This window comes from Phodopus roborovskii, unplaced genomic scaffold (genome assembly GCF_943737965.1).
Source record: "Phodopus roborovskii unplaced genomic scaffold, PHOROB, whole genome shotgun sequence".
NCBI lineage: Eukaryota > Metazoa > Chordata > Mammalia > Rodentia > Cricetidae > Phodopus > Phodopus roborovskii.
The window spans coordinates 1350877-1370000 of NW_026126585.1; positions in this window are offsets into that span (position 1 = coordinate 1350877).

The window sequence follows — 19124 nt, forward strand, 5'->3', positions numbered from 1 at the left end:
CATAGTTGAAATCCTTCATGGAAACAAATTGAAAAGGAAAAAAAATACATGATCATCTCACTAGATACTGAAAAGCCTGTGACAAAAATCCCACACCCCTTCATGGTAAAGGTCTTGGAGAGATCAGGGATAACAGGAACATGCCTAAACATCATAAAAGCAATATAGAGCAATCCAACAGCCAACATCCAAATAAATGGAGAGAAACTCAACACGATTTCTCTAAAATCAGGAACAAACAAGGCTGCCCACTATCGCCATATCTTTTCAATAATGTAATTGACCTTCTAGCTAGAGCAATAACACAACAAAAGGATATCAAGGGGATACAAATTGGAAAGGAAGACGTAAAATGTTCACTATTTGCAGATGATATAATATTTTGCATATTATATTAACTCCTACAGCTGATAAACACCTTCAAGTAAAGTGGCAGGATACAAGATTAACTCCAAAGAAAAATCAGTATCACCACTCTATGCAGATGATAAAGTGGTTAAGAAAGAAATCCGAGAAGCATCACCCTTTATCACAGCCACAAACAACATAATATATCCTGGGGTAACTAAACAAACAATTATAAGACCTGTATTGCAAGAACTTTTAGTCTCTAAAGAAGGAAATTAAAGAAGATACTCGAAAATGGAAAGATCTCCAATGTTCTTAGATAGGTAGGATCTACATAGCAAAAATGGCAAACTTTCCAAACACAACCTAAAGATTCAATATAATACCCATCAAAATTCCAACACAGTTATTCACAGACCCTGAAAGAAAAACACTCAATTTTATCTGGAAAAACAAAAGACCAAGGATAGCCAAAATAATCCTGTACAATAAAGGAACTTCCAGAGGCATCACTATCCCTGACTTCAAGCTCTATCATAGAGCAATAATCCTGAAAACGGCTTGAAACTGGCATGAAAAACAGATAGGTAGACCAATGGAATTGAATTGTAAATCCTGATATTAATCCACACACCTACAAGCACCTGATTTTAGAGGCTGAAGCTAAAGTTATACAATGGGAAAAAGAAAGCATCTTCAACAAATGATGCTGGCATACCTGGATGCTGGCATGTAGAAGACTGCAGATAGATCCATGTCTATTGCCATGAACAAAATTTAAGTTCAATTGGATCAAAGATCTTAGCATTATTCCAGCCAAACTGATCCTATTAGAAGAGAAAGTGGAGGTACCTTTGAACGAATGAATGGTACAGGAGACTGCTTCCTGAACATAACACTAGTCGCACAAACACGGAAATTGTAAATTAACGAATGGAACATCCTGAAACTGTGAAGCTTCCATAAGGCAAAGATCACAATCAACAGGACAAAAGGCAGCCCCCAGAATGGGATAAGATCTCCCCACTTCTGAGAAGAGGGATGGTTTCCAAAGTGTACAGAAACTCAAGAAGCTAGTCACCAAAACACCAAATGATACATTTTAAAAGTGAGGTACAAAACTAGATACAATAAAAAACACCAATGACACTTTATGCTGGAGAGGATGTGGAGAAAGGGGAACACTCCTCCATTGATGGCGGGATGGCAAACTCATACAGACACTTTGGAAAACAGTATGACCACAGCTAATCTAAGCAATAATGGAGACTGCCTTAAATGTCCTTCCCCAATAATGAGATTGATGTCTACCTTATATGCCATCCTAGAGCCTTCATCCATTAGCTTATGGAAGTATAAGCAGACAACCACAGCTAAACACTGAGTTGAAATCCTGGAATCCAGTTGCAGAGAGGGAAGTGTGATGAGCAAAGAGGGCAAGCCCAGGATACAGAAACCCACAGAAACAGCTGTCCTAAACAAATGGGAGCTCATGGACTCCAGACAGATCCAGCGTAGTATCGACTCAGGCCTCCTGAATGTGTGTGTCAGTAAAGACATATGGAGCATCTGGTAGTGGGCCAATATTCATCCCTAGTAAAGGAATGGACTTTGGGAGCCCATTCCACATAGACAGATACTCTCTCAGCCTGGACACATGGGAGGAGGGCCTAGACTTGTTCCAAGTGGTTTGACAGACTTTAATATCCCCCATGGATGGCCTCACCTTCCCTGAGGAGCAGAAAGCAGATGGAATGGGTGTTGGTGTGGGGTATGGAAGGATGGGAGGCAGGCAGTGGGAACAGGGACAGGCGTGTAAAACAAGCTTGCTTCAAATTTAATAAAAGAAAGGAAAAAAGAAGGCTATAAGTCACCGGGGTCCTTGAAGTTTTACTGGCTGGCCCAACTTCTTGCTTGTGCCCTACTACTGGAGAGCGGATATACTGTTACCAGCCAGCTACTGCTCCTTCCCCTGTGCCTTTACCGTTTTTATGCTGTATTTCCCAACCTTGATGGGCTCAATCTCTCTAGAGCTGTGGAACAAAATAAAATGTTTCTCCCTTAAGTTGCTCTTGTCAGGGTATTGTATCATAGCAACAAGAAAGTAACTAAGACAGTTTGAAACAATAGAATTGAAGGCTTTGCCCATAAATAATACATGAATAAGCAATGAAGCCTCTTGTAACATAACACATAAAACAAAATGTTTAGTTCAGTGGAAGCATTGATCATGAAGCAAAGAAGGGAGAATAGCCTTCATTGTCAGTCGAATTTACACTCAGAGAGATTGAAAATACTGCCCAGAGTGACGGAGGGGAGTCTTTCTCATCTACTCTCAGTATCCCTTCAGTTTACATTCCCAGAGCCAATATTACATGGGCAGTACAAGAAGATGAATGGTCCTGCATGCACTCATTCCCACATGTGCACATACGAATAAACACATATACCTGAATATATACAAACAACTCACACACATGATTTTGTTATTACCTCATTTTAGAATTTAAATATTACCACAAAGGATCAGAATTTAATTCTATCTATGGGTCTGTATGACAAGGATTTTATACTCATGTGGGGAAGATCTTGGAGGCATTTGAGGAGCTGGAAGAGAGGAAACCATATTCAGAATATATTGTATGAAAAAATTGTTTTTCAATAAAAGAAAGCTGAAAAGAAATAAAACGGACAACAACAAAAATATATTGGCATTGCCTACACATAGCACATGGTCACAGTTAATAAAGTGTATGGGATGGCGCTTTATACTTTCATGCTACTTTATATATATAGGTATGCTCTCTGAAGTTTGGCACCCAAACTTCAATCTTTAGCTTCACCCCTCCCAATTGTTCTTTTACTCCTCAGCATAGCTCCTCTCTGGATATTTTCTAAATTAAGAGCAGAAGTGGAGAGGTGGAGGCTGTCAAAATAAGTACACACCCAGCAAACAGAATGATCTATGTTCATGTTTGTGTAACCCAAAAAAAAAGTGTCTGACATGGTGACATTCACCTGTTACTCTACCATTGGGAAGTTAAGGTAAGATCCTTATGGTCCAGCCTAAGTCAATAGGTGAGCTCCAAGTTCAGAGAGGATGCTACCTGAAAACAGCACGTTTGGTATGACTGAGGGTGACACTTGATATCAACATCTGGCAGTCATACAGGCATGAATGCATTCACAAACATATCCTCAAGTACATGCATACACACACACACACACACACACACACACAAACACACCATGCTAATTTTTACATACTACTGGTTTACTCACACCAGTATACTGATGCTCTCCAGAGCCTCTTCAATGCCTTTGTGCAATTGCTACAATCCTTATTTTGATATTGGAAGCCTTTTAGTATTTGGCTTCTGAACAGTGTCTGTCTCCAGTCTGAGTACAAGATAGGACTTTATTGTGAGATTCCTAGCTTCTAGCTTTTGATAGAACCAGACCCATATTGTCCACATTTGAGTGTTCTGATTCATTCAACTCATTTAATAATATGCTTGTATTGGTTTCTCCACATGCTTTTTCATTAGGAGTAGAAAGAGATGCATGGAAGGAGTGTGCTGTCAGGGGCAGGTATGAAAACAAAAAAGGAAGAGGAGGATGAGGAAGGCGTGGTGAAGGAGAAGAAACCATGTATAAAGATTAGGAGTCCTCATTGCCACTCCCACTATTTCATGAGTAAGAACAGTAATGCTTGAGGTGTCCTGAAACGTTTGTAGAATCTTCGGTTAATGATTTTTAAATTGGGGATCCAAGTCAATATATCTCTAGCATCAAAGCACATATGTTCAACTAGTGTGTGACTGCCATGTGCAACAAAGCCATGAACAATTTCTACCTGTCAGAGTTAGAAGTGGAAAATTAAGGTTTTTCAAGATACAAAATTAGATGCCATTCTGAAGTGGTGTGTAGGTAGGAATTATGTGGCAGCCAGTTGACTTTTGCATTCTAGATCTCATGAAAAATTTGACATATAAATGTGCTTTAAAATATGTCAGACACATCAGTGATTACTTTTTTGAGCTCCTCTTCACCCAAGGTCTTAACATTACTTAACTTCTAAACACATTGCCTACAGGAATAAAGTACTCTGACAAAGTAGGTGATATATTAATTGAATGGTTTGCATACTTTTCCTGTGGGCAGTATTTGGAATGCATTTTGTAGGTACAAATTAAATCCATGCTTAAAATACATTGATCTTAGGGGATTAAGGTTGCAACAGAAGGGTGTGCTGATCCTGGAGGTCAGTTTGATGTTTCTACTTTGTTTATGTAGATCAGAGAATGATGCTTGTGCCTGCATTGACATGTACAGTATGAGTTATTAGAATTAATATCCTGTTTTAGTTTGACATGATCTTAGGCATCTCATGTTGGCCTCAGACTCACTATGTATTGGAGGATGGTCTGGAAGTTGTGGTCTTCCTTCATTCTCATACCAAGTGTTAGAACCTACTACAACTTCCACTTTCATAGGGCTGAAGCTGAACTCAGGAATTTGTCCATGCTAGACAAGCACTCTAATAACTGACCTATAATTCACCTTCATTTGAGGTACCATGTTGTCAATAAATGTCAAATTTTGATGTATAATTAAACTTTTACCTATACAAGGAATTCATATTGCATATGCATAGTGCATTGTGAATCCTTGTTTTAGGCTTTTTGTTTCAGATAATTTCCAGATAAATTGATGTTGAACATAGTATCAGATGTAAGAACATGTTTTTGTCAAGTCTCATTTATCATTTAACTATCTTAGTGTGTAAGGTCTTAGTTTATTTGAGGGGAAGAGACAAAAGTCTGTTTGGGGAAATGAAGTACAATATTTTGTAGTCTATGTTTTGAGCAATCATAAACAAGAAAAGGAAAGAAAAACATCTAAATTTCACATATTCTACTTTAGTTTTTTATTCCAAAGGGCAAATGGAACTAGATTCATTCATTCATGTGAACAATTGTCCCTTTGTTTCCTAGACAAAATATCATGCATTCTGGGATATATAGCCAAGGATGACTGTAAACTCCTTATCCTTCTGTCTCCAACTCTCATGTGCTAGCAAACATGCACACACATACGTATGTGTTCTATGTTAATTAATGTGATGAAAATAATTTTATTTTTAAAATTTCCAGAAAAATAGAACCTTCATATTTTAACAAGTACACTAATAAATAATGAGGCATTTAAGTAAATTATATTATTTTTTGTTGTTCCCTGGAAAGTTGTATTCTCATTTTTTAACAAAAGTCTATAAATTAAGGCTTTTATTGTTAATTGAATTTCCTGGAATGATATTTATTTATTTACAGAATTGTATATTTTGAATATGGATCTCTCTTTTGGTCTCTGGTTCCCTGGCCTTCCTCTCTACTGCTTCCTTAGCCTGGCTTGAAGCATGTTCACTATTTTGTACCCTTTGAGGTTACCATTATCAGAAATATGTACACCCAATCCCCCTACACACACACACACACACACACACACACACACACGCCTGTATTTTCTGGTGTGAAAAAAGTCACTCTTAGCTACATAGTTCAAATCTCACCAGGAATAGGTGGGATCCTGTCTAAAAATAGAAAGAAGAGAATTAGAAATAAAATGTCCCACAAAGGGAGTGGCTCTATTTGGAGGTATGGCTTTGTTTGACTGAGCATGGCCTTGGAGGAAGAGTGTCATTGTTGAGGTGGGATTCATGGTCTCATGTATGCTCAAGCCACTCTCATTGTTTCAGACCACTTCCTGTTGCCTGTGTTTCACAATATAAAACCTCTGAACTCCTTCTCTAGCAGCTTGATTGCCTGTGTGCTTCATCCTCCACCCATGATGCTAATGGGTTGAAACTCTGCACTGTAAGCAAGACATGACAACTAAATGTTTTCCTTTATAAGACGTGCCCTGGTCATGGTGTCTCTTCACATCAATAGACACCCTAAGATATTACTGAAACTCAGCACCTCTCAGTTCAGATCTCATGAGTCTCAACATCTTTAAATTCTCTTACCTTAAAAAGAATATGCCATAGATTTAGTTAGTTATGCGCGCTGCAACATATTGGATGTCGGAGAAAAAATTTCAGCACTTGTTTTTCCTCCCTCAATTTTATGGTATATGGGATGCCACTCAATTTGCCAAACTTGGTGGCTTACACCTTTCCCAGCTGAACCATCTCATCTCTCCCATTTCTCCTTTTGGAGTTCTAAAGTTTCCATATTTCATCTTTCCAACCTAGCTTTCTCTTTTCCAAGTTCATGAATTTGTTGATATCTCACAAAAGACCATTAAAAATTCTGTATAGAGCTTAGTTTTAGCAGTAGTTGAAAGAAATATGATGAGAAGATAAATGAGTTGCTTCAGATTAAGATAATATAAATGTAAGACTAGTAGATGTTCAAATAAGCAATGATGATTTTTTTTTGAAATAAAAAAATGTATTCATCAAGACAAAGAGTCTCAGATGGAATGATGACCTGACTTATTAAGCCTTGGCTATATCCTGACAAGACAGAATACATACCCACAGGGGAGGAATGAGAAAACAAACAATAATTGTTAACTCAAAGTCTGCAATAAAATTTTAAAAACCTAACTCTTTTTATTTAAAGATAAAACAAACTTGTAGCCTTCATTAAAAATAAATGTAGATGATGCTCATTAAAAGAAATCATGATTCTATCAACTCAACATTTTGATTGGATAATAACCATCAAAGAATTTACATATCGTATTAAAGGAGGTCTTGTAAATTCTAATTATAAGACACATATAGAGATCATAATAAATTAGAAAATTTGAGAATTTCTAAAACTGCAAAGGAAAAGGGAGAGGAAGCCTGGGAAATGCAAAGGGTGAGAGTTCTTTCTGATTTAAGTGTGAGAACCACCTTGAAGAAGCATTCTCTAAAACCACACTTCATATTCAAATAAATACTAACTTTACCATCTTTCTTTCCCAATGCAGGATTCCTGTCATTATTAATGATTATGAGGTAAGAAAACAAGCAGAAATTAATTAATAGTGACATAAGGCAGAGAAAAATATTATGTAGCAATTGTACCAGAAAGAAACTCAGGGTGATGATTTTATTTTAAACCTTTATTTTTTCTAAAGATTTTCAATTTTGAAGTGTGTGTGCAAGGGACTGCAGGTGACAACAGAATGCAGAATGGGCATTAGATCCCCTGACTCTGGAGGTACAGGAGATTATACTGGAATGTAGACTAAGGGTCTCTGAAAGAGCAATGCCCATATTTAACCATGGATCCATCTCTCTATCCTCCAGATAGACACATTTTAAAAGATATTAAATGCACACAAAATAAAAAAAGTTGGTCATGTTTTTCCCTTTCCTAAAACTTCTCTGTCTTCCTACCCACTGAACTTTATGTTTCATGTTAACTTCCCTCTCCCTACCAAATAAGAATGGTAAGGGAGAGAGACAGAGAGAGAGAGAGAGAGAGAGAGAGAGAGAGAGAGAGAGAGAGAGAGAGAGGGGGGCGGGATTCTTAGAAGAGGAAGTGACATTGTACAACAATGGGTGGAGAATTTTGTAAAATCTAACCATATCATTTTGTCAAGAGTTGATGTGCAGTAAGGGAAAGCAAAATTGTAGTTGATTTACAATACCCTTATCACCACATTTTTGCTTTCTATTTGTATGACTGCCTGAAGGCCATTTTGATTGAGAACAGTTGACCATCTTTTGCTGTACAATAGAGTCTTAGCCCTGGATGAACAATGCTGGTAGAATCCATATTGCACACGTCAGATAGCAGCCAAGGTTGAATGTTAATAAAGAAGGTGGAGAAATAGAACATTGAGTTATGAAAAGACATTAAAAACTCTAAGACTGTGTGTAATTCCTCTAGTTGTAAAATTTATTATCACATAGCACTTTAACAATAACAGCATCAAAAATTATACTGATGTCTAAGAAAAGCAAAATGGGAGAACAAAGATTTGGTGTATTAGAATGTTTGGAGGGAGTTAAGGGAAGGGCAAAACATTGCAATTAAAGATTAATCTCAAAAATATGAAAAGGCTTTCATAAAAATTAATCAATGAATAACTCTCAGAAGAAATGATAAGCCAAATAAAATATCTCCAAGGGGGGGGGTGAGGAGGTGTAGGGGAGGAAGTTGGAGAAAGAGGAGAATTTGTCTAATTTTAGTTAAAAAGACTCAATATTATCTAAGTAAAATACAATTAATAAGTTATTTTGGATAGTCTGTGGGATATAAAAAATGGCCTTAAAATTTCTCAGAGAAACTGGAGAATAATGGAAGAATAACTAAGCAAATAAAAACAGCAATTGCTCTTACAGAAGACTGGAGTTAGCTTCTCAGCATCCACCTTACTTTGTTCAAACCTGCCTGGAACTGCAACTCCAGAGATCCAAAGCCATTTTCCTGCCTCCATGTGCAACCCGGAGTACACCTATGTGGGTTCAGCTATATATACCCACTCACAGATGGACATACTAAAACATAATTGAATACAAAAATTCATTTTACAAAGTTAATTTATTGAAGAGTTAAGGCAGCTCATTGGGTAAGTACATTGTCCTATCCCATTCCAAGAACAGAGTTGTGGGACTATTCTGAGTGCTTGTGAGAGAACTCCAGGAAAAGAAGACAAGAGTCTTGCAACATCAGTTTCTTGAAAATGCAGAATTTTTCATGAATTGTGTTACTGTGCTCCTTCCAGATAGGAGTGAGTTTACTTGAGCTGTTGTTATTTATGTACCTCATTGGAGAAACATGTTTTGCATGTGCAGCATATTCTTGGGATTATACAATGTTCTAATGTGATCTTAACTCTCAGCATATAAATTGTCTGATGCTCTGAATAAAGTTGACTATTGCAGAAGAATATAGTCTGCCTCAGTTTTAGGGCCCTCTCTCCCAGGTTTATGGTGTCAAGTAGCGTGGTAAATATTTCATAACATGATTAACCCATTTATGTAGGATATAAATATATTACTACAACCAGTTGCATAAGAAAAATTAAAATCAATGCTAATATTTGCTAATATTTTATATATGTATATATATACATATATATGTATATGTTTATACAAAACTAATGAAAATATAAAAACTTATTTTCAAAATGTTAGGAACATAAATGACTCAGGGGATGCTACTGAACAAAAGATTGCAGTATCGTTGGGGATGAGTGTAAAATTGCAAATACATTTTAATTGTTAACAGAATTTGAACCTACAGTAACACTTTCAAAAACTTACCGTGTGTGTGTGTGTGTGTGTGTGTGTGTGTGTGTGTGTGTGTGTGTGTGTGTGGTTTCGTAAGAATGTGGATGTGTGTGGAGGCTGCCTGTCAAGAACCTGTGTCTTCAATATGTTCTCTTTACATTCTGAGACAGAGGTTCTTACTGCAGCTGGTGCTGAGTTTGTGCTGGGATATCATGCCCAACATTGTATGTGAGTGCTGGGAATTGAACTCAGACTCCCATGACTTCCATTGCAAACACTTCACTGACTAAGAAGTAGCACTAGTCCTTTGTTTATGGACAGTTTATAAAGGATTGTTTTCAACTAAAGATTTGTAAAAACCATAGAATAAGAGAATAAAATAAGTACCCATAGTAGGTGTGTGTTAATAAGATGTGGAGTCAGGAAGAAGACAGTTACCCAAATATGTAAAGGTAGTGAGGAGCTTGCCTGAAACTGGTGCATTAAACAAGGAATTCTACAGGTATGTTCCTCATTTTACCATTACTGCTCACAATGTCATCTACATACTACATACTCAAGAACCTTTCTGCCAAACTTTCCTCACATAAGATAAATTACAAAATGCTCATAATGTTTTAAATAAGTTTATGATTTTAGCAAGTCTTCATTTATAGTTATCTTTGGCTGCATGTAGCCCATAGGCTGTAAGTTGGTCACTCTTGTAACTTGTGAAAGCTGTGGAGACCTCTTTACAAAAGGCAGACTCCCTCCCTCCCTCCCTCCCTCCATATATATAAAATCTCTTTAGGTAACCCTCTGGAGAGTGAGACTGAGATGGAGTTGGGAAAGACATATTTTTAATTTTTCTATCTCTCCAAAATAATATTTAAATTTTGATTATTTTTATTTGTGTGTATATGAATGCGCATGTTTGTATGGTGACCATATATTTGCAAAGTCCTAGAGCCAAAAATATGTCAGGGCCTCTGGATCTGGACTTATAGGCATCATGAGCTATACAGGAACACCCAGGTCTTCTGCTAGAGCATTAGTTGCTCTTAAACCTGTGCCATCTCTCCAGGCCCACTTCCAAATGTTTGAAAATACATACAATTATAGATTTAATTTAGAAGAAGTGCAACAACATAATCTGAATTCAGAAATGGGCACCATAACCAGGGATATTAGAGATAAGAACACCAGCAATATATAGTTGTAATTTATATGGTTGCAAAATCATCAGGATTTCGAAGAAACCTAGATCGAATCAGGGTCTAGGAGACATGAAAGACTGATCATTACAAATGATGATTTATGAAATAGAAAGGGGGAAGTGGAATGGACTCTAAAGACACAGGCACTTTCTGTGCCAGTCTGATGATTGAGTTCCAAACCTAGGACCCACATATTGGAAAGAGAGAGCTCATTCTCCAAAGACATGTCCTGAATTCCAGGAATGCACTATAGTGTACATTCTCTATACTACTAACTAATTAAACTAGAAACATTAAAGAAGTAACGCAAGAAAGAAATAGAAAAGGAGAAGATGAAATATCTCGGTGTCTTATGTCAAGATATATATATGATTCCTGAAACTCACTTCAAAAATCAGATGTGGAGGGAGGTATCCTACACCAATCCTAGAAGACAAAAGGCAAACGTAGGAGGAACTCTCGAGAGTTCACAGGCAAATTAGCTTGGACTTCACAGAATAGTAAAAAGACCTTCCTCAATAATGGTAGAAGCAACTTACTTCTACACTTACGTCATGGTGTGCATACATGCACCTGCATTCACACACACACACACACACACACACACACACACACACAAATACACACATACACCAATTATAATGCCTTTAAAAATGGCAATACAAAAAGAAAAAAAATCTGAAATCTTAAGTAGAAAATATATGAGACTTAGGCAAAATACAGAATTAACTAGTTATCAGAATGAAAATTAAAATCAGTTCATTCTCTATAATGTGCCAATCACAGATTGAAATTGTTGTGGATATTATATCAATTTAATTCCAATTATGACCTAATTAAAATATACTTTATACACAATTCACTTTTAAACTTCTGGGCCCACAAATTTACCCTCAGTACTTCATTTATCAAACCATATCCCTATCAGTATGTAGGGTAACTTCCTGGTAATGATTTTCTCATTATTCTGATAGGAAGAAAGTATTCTTTTACAGAATAGAGACAGACACTTGGTTATTCTTATCCAACCCTGACCTCCAGTTTATAATGTCCTTAATGGTTTAAAATTCTCTGCATGACATTTAAAGAAAATATCTATAGAGGAATGAATTTTATAGAAGGTTCTTGTACCTCAGAAGAGGGCTAATGTAAGTGTATGGAAAACTTTGATTCTGTCACTGTGATAAAGTATGTCAACAAAAGCAACTTGAAGAGAAATGGGTTTGTTTTGCTCACAGTTCCAGCTTACCATGCATTGCTGTGGAGGAGTCAAGGTAGCGAGCATGTGGAGTAGATGTAGTCCTAGTGAGACACGGTGAGAGAGAAAATGCTTGCATTCTCTACAAATGCAAGCTTTCTCTACATATCAGGATTCAGTCCCAGGCTGAGATGCTCCACACCAGCTCACATAATCAATGAAACATCCAGGGCGTGGAAAGACAGCTTAGCCATTAAGGAACCTTTAGTGCTTTTTCAAAGGGCCTGGGATCAAAACCCAACAGCCTAATGTTGACTCACAGCCATTCATAACTCCACTTCTAGTGTATTGAATGCCTTCTTCTGACTTCCACGGGCACCAGGCATGCAAGGACAGAAACAAACAAACAAACAAAAACAAAACAAAAGAAAAAATACATCAAATCAAATAAAAATAAATAAATAAACATTTAAAATATGTTTTTCAAAATCCCTCTTAGACACAGGCCAACCAAGTTTAGATAATCCTCCATTGAGACTGTCTTTCCAGATGAATCTACAATGTGTCCAGTTGGGGATAATAAGCAGCCATAAGAACACACAGAATGGGTGAAATTATTGTTAGTGTCCACAGTGAGATTTGGGAGGGCTCCTGGAACAGATGTAAGGGGGTGAACAGTGATGGTACAGTCAAAATAAATTGGCCCATAATAACTAACATGAACCAAACATTTTGAGAGCTAAGAGAATTGCATCCATTATTCTTTCGTTTCTGTATTATTTACAAACTACACCAGTTCTAGTTTATTCAATCTCTATTTGCTTGCATGCACAGGAATCTAAGATCGGATCTTTAGCCCCACAGTCTCTGCCTATGGAGAGAAGTAGCTCCATGGAGCAGCAAAACTATGAAGTAGGAAGGGAAAAAAAGAGGAAAATTCTTCATAAAACATCATGAGAATGCTGTTCGAAATAAAATGGGATTGGTGAAGGACTTCCACGAGCTACTACAAAATCTCGTAGACCAGAAGTCAATGTTTGTGATAATACAGTCACGTAGAAAGGAATCACATAGAAGACAGGCCAGCAAAACAAGACAGATCTCTGTGTCATTCCAAGGAAATGTGGCTATTGCCCAGTGGGGTGTGCTGCTAGTGTATGTCAAAAGTGTTGTCAGCACATCCATTATTTTATCTGTGTGTGCATGGCAGATGCTGGAGTTCAAATACATGTGAGCACATGAATAATCGAGGCATACAATAGAAAGGTTTGTCTTAGTCTATATGGGGAACAAGGCTACTGTTTTCAGTTTGTCTTGATGCTAAACAAGATGAGATTTGGATGTGCTTAGCAGTATTGCATAACACAGCTGGATTATATCAATTGAAACAGTAATGACCAGTGATTCTATCGTCTCAGAGCAATGCAGGTTAGTGGGAGGTACCTAATGTGACAACTCTGTCACTTCTCCCAGAAATATGTTAACTAACATCTACTGATTCCAAACAATAACCAATATGTGGCCACCAGAAACTCATGTATGTCCCCATCCAACATGAAAGATGAGCTCCTTGAAACTATTATAGAGCCCCAATTGTATTTCTTTCCTACTTCCAGTCACCCAGCGCCACTCACTTCTGTTAAGCTCTTTCAATTAGGTTAAACCACGAAAGCTCCTGACAGTAAAGTAAATTGTTTCTCCTGGTTTCTATCCTCCATACCCCGGGATGATGGGAACCATAAGAGAAGTCTGTCAAAAACATGTCATACTTTTTCTCAAAACTCCCTGGTCACTTATGAGTGTTCAAACTCAAGCCTAACTAGGAAACTGTTTTTTTTTTTTTTTTTTTTTTTTAAGAATTGTTTTATAATTTTGTGTGTGTGTGTGTGTGTGTGTGTGTGTGTGTGTGTAAGTTTGAGTGCATTAGTGCAATTGCTTGTCCTGGCCAAAAGAAAGCATTTCAGCTCCCTGAATCCCAACTCTGGTCCTTTGCAAGAGCAGTATGGCGGAACCTTCTTTCTTCCCTACTTAGGAACAGGCACCTTTTCAGTTACCTTCCCCTTTCCACCCTCTTCTTTTCTATAATTACCATGAACTGTAGATGGGGAGAGCTTCCTGTTTTCTTTTGAAGCATCTTCCTTAGCCCCCCAATCTCCCTTTCAACCCAAACTGCTGCTATGGTGCTTCTTTTTCCTATTTATTTGTCAAGCTTACTCTTCCTGCATATGCTATGCTTTCTAAAGCTTTGTTGGAGCTTGCAGGATGGCCATGGTGGTAGAGTGAGGGCTAGGCTCCAGGTGAGGCTAATGTGACCCTCACTCTACTCCCTCTCTCTTCTGCTTCTTGTAGACCTCACCAACACTGTGCTGTGCTACGTGTTTCCTTACCTCGACTGAACAGTCCAGGAACATTCCATTTCAGTAAAGTAGTTCATGGTTATGCTATGACAGGAAAGTCATGCCTAGAGTCCTCTCTCTCCCACAGGCCTGTGAAGAATTCTTGCCCTTCAGCCCACCTCTTCTTCTATTTCTAGCCTCTTTTAAATTGGAAAGAAAATGCTTCCACTTCTCCAACTTTAATTTTCACACCTTTTAAATTGTTTTCTGCAGCGGGAGAATTTGAGACAATGCCTCTAGAAGCCCTTCATTGTTTGAAAAGAAAAAAAAAAGAAAAAGAAAAACCTTTATTTTTTTTTTCTTCTGAAGTTTATCCCCCCTACCCATGGAAGGAAGAAAAGATGCAATTTCCTCTATTGACATTTGAGTTTTCAAAGTAGGAAGATGACGGTGCCTCATGTGATTAATATTAATAATGATAAAGCTCCTACAAAGGTCCCCACCGATCTCATATTATTCTGGCTGCATAATGAGTATCTTGAATATTTAACAACTGAGGGGAAGAAAACTCAACTGTAAAAGCATCTTGAGCTGTCATATATATGCATGAAGAAGTCTTTTCCTGTGATGGGAAAATACTGGTCTGTCAGGGACAAAATACAACATTTTCACCTTTAGCCAAGCATCACTGTGAGTGACTTCCTATGAAACAAAGAACAACTTCCTAGAGAATCTGAGATTCAGGAATCTTTTTGTTGCTGAAGATCACCAGTTTATATGATATCCTTCCCTGAAACGAACTCACTATTTCCCTGCAGTAGCATCAGGTGAGCAAGACAAGCGAGCTCTTGGAGGATGAGATGCAGGTTAAGAGGCAGAGACTAGAATAAGGCTGGTGAGTGAGGGTTTGCTCGAGAAGAAGGCCCATAGGCCATGTGACAACAGGAAATTTGCATGTCTATGCTTTTACGTTTTGTTGGGGGAAGGTAACAAAATGTTTTTTGTTTGTTTGTTTTTTTTTTTCCATGAATAAAGTAAAAGTGGCTCCTTAGGGCAAAGGCATGTTACTTCCTAGCACATAAAGGCTTTATGAGATACAAAGTTTTCATAAGAAAATGAATTTTTCCCAACTCAATTCCCCCTGGAAATGAAATTAGTTTGGTGTATTATGTGAACTGTGACACTTTCTCCTTTATTTGTACGCTCAGCATTTTGAATAAAACAACAGAGACTAAAAGAATAGTTGAGAGAAGGGAATAGATCCCAGCAGAGTTGACTTTTATTTGGAGAATGTAAAAGCTCCCAGCAAAAGAAATTAGCCTGCTCTTCTGTAAGATGTTCTGACTGCTACACTGCATTTGACAGCTGTCAGCCATGCCTTGGGGATGACTCACTGAGTAAAAGCTGAAGTGTTAGGACCTGAGATTGAATCCCGAAATCCCCACTTCAAAGACAGTTCTTAGTATTAGCATCTGCAGTCAGGCTTGCCTGCATAGAGGCAGGAGGTGGAGACAGGAGAGGTTCATAGACCAGCTAACTTCATGTGTACTAAGGAAAAACAGCAGTGAGATCCCATCTCAAACATAGAAAGCTAGGAGTCACAACTAAAATTGTATTCTGACCTTGACACTTAGGATGTGACATATGTGGACTGTACTCCCATGTGTGTGAATGTGCACATTCCCACAACCAAGTGTGCTCTTGAGTCAAGTCTATTGATTATTCAGAGATTATAGCTTCTAATAGATGCCAGGCAGGGGTAGTGAAAATGAAAATTGTCATTCAGGAATCTTCCAATATATCTTTGAAACCAAAGAAGCTTGCTAAGTTCTTGGCCACCAAAGCCTGCAAAGATAAGGGCCCTCAGATTTCTGTCTGTCACATTAAATAAATGAAATTCAAGGAACACAGAGGGTGGGTTTTAAAGAGAAGTTAGTTCAATAATAAACTAACCATACATACATACATACATACATATATACACAAGTTGTCCTCTGACCTCATTGTGTCATTTATTGTTACACACACACACACACACACACACACACACACACACACACACACAAGAAAGAGAGAGAGTTAGAAAGACACCAATGCTCTTAAGACAGCTCCTGTAGAAGACAGAGTAGGATCAGAACTTGCTGCTGCCATTCATTTGTCCAGCACACACAGAACGTCCTCAGAACCACTACTGTGCTCCTCCCCCACCTGAACAGTTTCTGCCTCTTGTTCTTATCAGTTGCTTTTATAGTGTATTAATGAAACCATGAAATCAGACATATATATATATATATATATATATATATATATATATATATATATGAGAACTAAAAATCATTGTTTGGATGCTACTAAGGATAGTCTCTGGTTTTGAGATTACATAGCTTTACAGTGCTTTCATTTTCAATCTACTAGATACAACTTCTAAATTTAAGAAGACTGGATTACATCAATATAGAAAATAGTATAAACTGCATGTTATTACAGGACACATTGCTTGGCACGTTGGCACCTTAGTTATTGCTGTACTACCTTAAAATTTAACAATACTCCGATGCCCATCACTACTTAGAGACATGATATTCTTTTTCTTTTAATAAATCTCTTTGTGTTCTCAGGAAGAAGCATGTGTTCCATAGTGTGCCTGTGGAGGAAAAAAGGACACTAGCAATTCGCACCTTTTCTTCTACTACATGAGTCATGGAATCAAATGCAGATTCTCACGCTGGATCCAGGTGTTCCCACCAACTAAGCCATCTCCCCAGCCCTAGTTCCTAGGCAAGTGGCATTCCACATTGTTGAAAGAATGTAAGATTGCATAAATCTACTGTCCTCTTTCTTTAAACAGCAATCCAAAAACATAGTCAGTCATTTGAAGCAGGAAAGAGATCCCCATAAAGCTGTGTGACACTGAAACTTCCGGAAACATGATATACATGAACACACTTTAGCAGGGAAGGATTAACCATCCAGTTAATAATGTATGTAATTGCACCACCCAGAAGTCCCGCCCTCCATGTAGTTGCTTATGGGCACCACTGCTGAGTTTCCCTGCTTCATTTGTTATCCCTCCTAAACATAATTTTTTTTTTTATCCCTTCTGTCTTTTTTTCCAGGTACTAGCCGACATCTTACATTTGCTTATTTTGATCCTTCGGAAATTTTTCCACTTTGTTTTTGAACTCTAAACTCCCATCACCGGCTCTGTTCATGCAGAGCTACTTGCAAACTTCCAGGACTTTTCTCTGACCACGTTCTTGCCTCTTTGTTTTTCTTCCTCCACCTCACACCTCAAACTTGTCCTTTTTGTTTGTTTGATTGTTTTTCCCTTTCATTTGTTTCAATTTTGCTTTTTTTTTCTGTGTTGTTTCTCCTCTTACATTCTTATAAAACTATCTTCAAGTTTTCCCCTGACCCTTAGTTTCACATCTCCTGTTTATGAGAGTTTGATCTTGCCCAAGCACCATTATTGTGATGGTTATTCTTGGTTGTAATTTGACTACAGCAGGACTTAACTAAACTCCCAAGCGTGTGGGCACACATGTTAGGGATCTTATGTTAATTGTGTCATTTGAAGTGGGAAGGTCACCTTAAACTAGGATCATTTGAGCTCAGAAGGCTCAGCCTAATTCTGTACCACACCATCTTATGGCAGACTATGTGCAGGACACGGAAGAAAGAAAGATTTTGTTTTCTGTCTGCTTGTCGGCATTCTCATTGGCAAGCCCATCCACCCTGATTCTGAGTCACTCCTTTATGGGATCAGAGTCTGCTTCTGCAGGATTTCAACATAGACTGAAACCCAGCTGATATGCCTAGCCCTGTGGACTGAACAACTATTACATTTTACATTTTTGAACTTTCCATTATGATACAGATATTTTTTAGACTAGCCAGACAACATAATAAGGCACTCTAATCCCCTTTTCTATATAAATTAATTCAAATTAATCTATTACATTTGTTCCTTTAGTTCATTTATTCTTCTGGTTACACTTCTGAATGAATTAAGTTGAAGAGTTACCATTAAAATACACCAGCTACATAGTATATTAAAATATGCCCCAGTAACATTTCTTTCTTTTTCTTTTTTTTTTTATTTATTTATTTATTTTTTATTTTTTTCTTTTGAGGAGGGTTTCTCTGTATTGCTTTGGAAGCTGTCCTGGAACTAGCTCTGTAGATGATGCTGGCTTTGAACTCATATAGACCTGTCTGCCTCTGCCTCCTGAGTGCTGGGTTTAAAGGCTTGCATCACCAAGGCCCAGCCAGCAACATTTCTTAGTGATTACAAAGTGCCTGGCAAGTTGCCGTGAATATAATGTCTTGTGATATATTATTTACGATTTAGTAAAGATTGCCCTGGGATACAGAAAGCAAAGATAGCCTAAGCCATAGAGCCAAGCAATAGTAGATACAAACCTCTAATCCCAGCAGCCATACCAGCTAGTCATAGAGCTAGATGATGGTGGCACATACCTTTAATCTCAGGATTTAGGACACAAGCAGATGGATCTCTGTTAGTTTAAGGCCACATAGAACTACATGAACTTGATCCAAAAGAGAAATAGCTTACACAAATTTGATGTCAGCAGGTGGGCTCACACATCTTCAATCCCAGCACTGGAGAGGTATAAAAGGAAAAGGCAGAAGGCCTCATGTGAAGAATTAGTCTCCGGCCATGTTGAGGAGAAGCAGCAGTCTAGGACTGCAGTTTGAGGATTTGTTGAGCTAGTCTGATCACGCTAGAGGTTAAGAGCTAGTGGCCAGCTGCTTTGCTTTTCTGATCTTCAGCTTGAAGCTCGAAC